General features: G+C 60.7%; 1 non-coding gene across 1 annotated transcript; it reads left to right on the top strand.

Annotated features, from left to right (window-relative positions):
- The first annotated feature begins 323 nt into the window (after positions 1-323).
- On the top strand, positions 324-453 carry LOC135054277 (small nucleolar RNA SNORA42/SNORA80 family). The gene has a single exon (XR_010243475.1). It is a non-coding gene; the product is annotated as a small nucleolar RNA SNORA42/SNORA80 family (small nucleolar RNA).
- Positions 454-4,326: the final 3,873 nt, after the last annotated feature.

Genomic DNA, 4,326 nt, shown 5'->3' with positions numbered 1-4,326 from the left:
GAGGGTTTGATATATATAGGGAAGGTGAGGCCATCTTAGTTCTCTTGGTGGTGATTTGCTTGTGAGTGGGTGAGTGCTGCATGGCAGGACATTCCCAACTTTTATTGTGCTTTCCCTGGAGCTCATGGAATTTTCTTAAAACTCTCTCCCCCGCATCCCTCCTCTGCTCCTTCACCAGTGTGTATTTTAAAGGCGGCCTTGCCGCTTGGGTGTTCGTGCGAGAGGCAGGCGGTGGCTCAGTGGTTAGAGGCTCTGACTATGGAGCAGCTCAGTGCTGCGGAGCCCGGTTTTGATCCCAGCTGCAGCCACTGATGCTTGCCCGGGCATGGGAAGGGATTTATGGTGGGCTTTGCCAGTGATCCCCTCATAGTGTCACCCATGCTGGAGAGAAGCGCTGCTCCGAACCATTAGCAGGTCCCCGTAGGCCTGACCGCTGAAGTGAGCTGCACATAGTGCTGCCAGGGCAGTTTTGCCTGCCGGGCGCGGGCGGCGAAGTGGGCCAGGAGGCCTGTCTGGCTGCCCGGAGGGAGTAGGACATCAGCCCTCACCTCCGGGCGCTGCTGAGGGATTGCAGTGTAGGGTGCCCGCGGGCGCGCGCAGGCGCGCCGTGCCAGGCATTCGTCCGTGGAGCCGCACTCGGCTCCGACTTCTTCCCCCTTGCCGAGGCATGGTAGAGGTGCCGGGCGGGGGGAGGGAGCCGAGCGGGAGACTGGTCAGTGCCGAGCGAGGCCTGTCGCGGGGTCTCGCTCGGCGGTGGAGCTTAGATCTCGGCCGGGAGTTCGTGGGCCGGAAGCAGTGGGACGCGCGCACGGCGTGCGCGCGTGCCCACGCTCGCCTCCGGCGGCGTCGCTCGCGCACATGTGCGCGCAGCGGCGCCGCAGGCCTCCTGGTCTCCCCAGCTCTCTCCCCTACAGCCGGAACCCGGCGCGGGGGGGGGGGGGAGAGGGGCAGAGATCAACCAGGTGATAGGGAAGCACAAGCAAGCGGCCTCTCCCGATGCGGGCCCCCCCCAGTTGGCGGAGGTAGCTCCGGCCAGCGGGGAGGTGGTGCCCGCAGGTAGGAGGAGAGGCATGGCGGAGAGGGTCCCGGGGACCGTGTGCGAGGAGGTGATTGGTGGGAATCCGAGCCGCAAGATATCAGCGGCGCTGGTGGTTCCCCAACGGGCCGACCTGTGCGCCGGACAGCAGGGCCCCGTTTGGCAAGTTTTAGGACGCCGGGCGGATCGGCGCACGCCAACGCCGGCCCGGCAAACCACGGGGGATGACGCCGCGTCGAGGGGTGGCCCTTACACTCCCGGAACGCTGGCGGCGGCGCTGGGGCCGCAGGCCGCGGCTCCGGAGCTGGCCGACGGTTCCGGCACGGCGGCTGGTGGTTCAGGTGCGCGGACAATGTCGGCAGCCCAGTGGGTTGCGCGCGCCTGCCGGGAGCTGGAGTGGCGCGTCGCAGCTCCATCAGCAGCCCGGACAGGGTGAGCGGGAGCATTTATCGGAGAAGCCTGCCCCCCGGGGTGCTAGGCGCGCTGCGACTGCTGTCTGGGTCCTCTGCTCCTTTTTCTCCTGCAGGTGAGCGTGAAGACGTGGAGAGGACGGGGTAGGAGAATGAGGATGTCGTTTTGGCCAACGCCTGAGGAATCCGGGTCCGAACAGTCGACGGCCTCAGGTGAGGTGGAGCGGTGGGGGTCGGGCTCTTGCACGCGCTCAAGTTCCCGCAGCTCTTCCTTTTCTTCCTCTCCTTCTATGTCATCGCAAGCATCCGGAGCCAGTAGCATGACTAGGGCGAAAACACGGGCGACAAAATACGCCAAGCGGGCGGCGGGGTGGCAGGAGCGGCGGTAGACGGCGTAGCGGGGATGCTCGCAGGGCCAAGAAGCGACGTGATCTGCCCGGGGTAGTCCGCTGCGAGTATACTGCCGTAATGCGGGGGCTGAGGGACAGCTGCCGTAGGAAGATTCGCAGGGGTGACTACGTTGATGTAGTCGTCTTGACGAAAGACACGAAGAAAGACTTTAAGTCGGCGGCAGCAAAGAAGGGCATCGGGGCCGAGGCCTTACGCATCTTCGGCAATTGGCTGGCCGGTTTTGGGTCTTCGCGGCTTGTTACCTGGAAGGTTGGCCGTACGAGCACATGAATATCTTTCGGTACCTGCATCTCGTACATGATATGCAACGCACATCGTCGGGTACTGAAAGGCGTCGGTACGTCAAAGAGTTTCGGGAGAAGCAAGATGGGTTACAGGTTATGGACTTTGGGTTCAAGGACGTAGAAGTCTGGCTCAAGGTCACTCGAGCTTCTAGGGGCGGACGGGCTCCGTGCGGGGTCGTCCGCCCAAGGTCCCGGCGCGGGCGGCGGATCGGCCAAGCCAGGTAGGTCGGCCGTTCGTACAGGGGGACAGGCCGCCGCAAAGGGAAAGTGCTTCGCGTTTAACAACGCGGCATGTTCCTACGGCATGCAGTGTCGTTTTCGACACTCATGCCTGCAATGTGGCGGTTCCCACCCGGCCTCCTTCTGCTTCAAAGGGCAGTCGACAAGGGGCCCGGGGTAAGCAGACTTACCCCAGACAGGCAGCGGGCGGGAGCGCTCCGCAGAGCTCCAACACCAATTAAATTGGGGACTATGGGCCGGTGGTTGGACTGGTATCCGAATAGGGAGGATGCAAAATTTTTGTTTTCCGGTTTTCAGTTTGGGTTTCGCTTGCCTGTTGCGAGCGAGGTGTCCGTGCGGGCCCAGCGGAACCTTCAGTCCGCCGAACCTTGCCGTTAGTGCTGCGGGAGAAAGTGGATAAGTAGGGCGGGTTGGGCAGGATGGAGGGACCGTCTATATCGCCCCCGGTGGATGACTTGGTCATCTCTTCAGTGGGGGTGGTTCTCAAGACGACTCCAGGCGCTTTCCGGCTCATTCAGCATCTATCTTACCCGTCGGGGGCGTCGGTCAATGACGCAATACCGCCGGGTCATTGCTCGGTGGTGTATCAGTCGTTTGACGATGCGTTGGAGATGGTCCGCAGTTATGGGTCTAGGGCCCTCTTGGCTAAGATTGATGTTGAGTCCGCTTTTCGGTTGCTGCCGTTACATCCCGGTGGGTAGTCATCCGGACTCATTCCGTTTTATGGGCTTCCGGATTGGGGCGGGGTATTTCATCGACAAATGTTTGCCGATGGGATGTTCCGTTTCATGCTCATTTTTCGAGCGCTTTAGCACGTTTCTTCATTGGTGCGTGGAGTCTTCGTCAGGCGGTCACGGGATTGCCCATTACCTCGATGATTTCCTGTGTGTGGGTCCGGCTAATGATGCAAGGTGCGGCGACTTGCTGTTTAGCATCCGGGCTCTTTTTTACCACTTCGGTGTTCCCGCAGCCGTGGACAAAACGGAGGGTCCGGCCTCCTGCCTGTCAATTTTGGGGATTGAAATTCACACGGTGGCAGGAGAGTGTCGCCTGCCCCGGGACAAGGTCTCGAAGCTCCGCGAAACCATTTGCCGGTTCAACGGCTCGCGTAAAGTTACGCTGCGGCAGGCGCAGTCCTTGCTGGGCATGCTGAACTTTGCTTGTCGGGTAATACCGATGGGCAGGGTTTTCTGCCGGAAGCTTGAGAGGGCGACGGCGGGGTGTGCCAGGCCTCATCATTTCGTGCGTTTGTCCTCCGAATTAAAAAAGGGATTTGGCCGTTTGGGCCTCGTTCCTGGAGGATTTCAACGGAGTGAGCATATGGCAAGCGCCAACGGTGGACAGCGAGCGGTTGCAGCTGTTCACTGACGCTGCAGGTGCCTCTGGATTCGGTTGCTTTTTGGAGGGATCTTGGTGCGCGGCATCCTGGCCGGCAAACTGGCATAGCGAGGGTCGAACAAAAGATCTGGTGCTTCTGGAGCTTTTTCCCATTATGGTAGCGTTGGAGGTCTGGGGCGATCGGTTGGCTAATCGCAGCATATTGTTTAGATGCGATAATCTGGGCGTGGTGCATGCGATTAATAACCAGAGGGCAAAATCGCTGGTGGTTCTGCGGGTGCTTGGGCAATTGCTTTTGACGTGCTTGCGTAGGAACCTATGGTTCCGGCACAACACGTGCCCGGTTTGTAGAACGGAATTGCCGACGCTTTGTCGCGTGGACAGTGGGAGAGGTTTTGGGTTTTGGCACCCGAGGCCGAGGAGCAAGGTTTTCACTGTCCCGGTTATGTTTGGCAGGTGATCGGGCCGGACTGGAGGGTCTAGCGTTGCGGTCAGTCGCGCCAGCCACGCTCAGGGCTTACGGACAAGCTTGGAGCGAGTGGGAGGAGTTTGTCCAAGGTCGTCAGCAACAAGGTAAGAGCAGGCATCGGCTGATGCTTTCTTTTAT

This window comes from Pseudophryne corroboree, chromosome 2, assembly GCF_028390025.1.
Source record: "Pseudophryne corroboree isolate aPseCor3 chromosome 2, aPseCor3.hap2, whole genome shotgun sequence".
NCBI classification, from domain to species: domain Eukaryota; kingdom Metazoa; phylum Chordata; class Amphibia; order Anura; family Myobatrachidae; genus Pseudophryne; species Pseudophryne corroboree.
The sequence above is the reverse complement of the archived record's forward strand: the minus strand, read 5'-3'. Positions and strand labels throughout refer to the sequence as shown.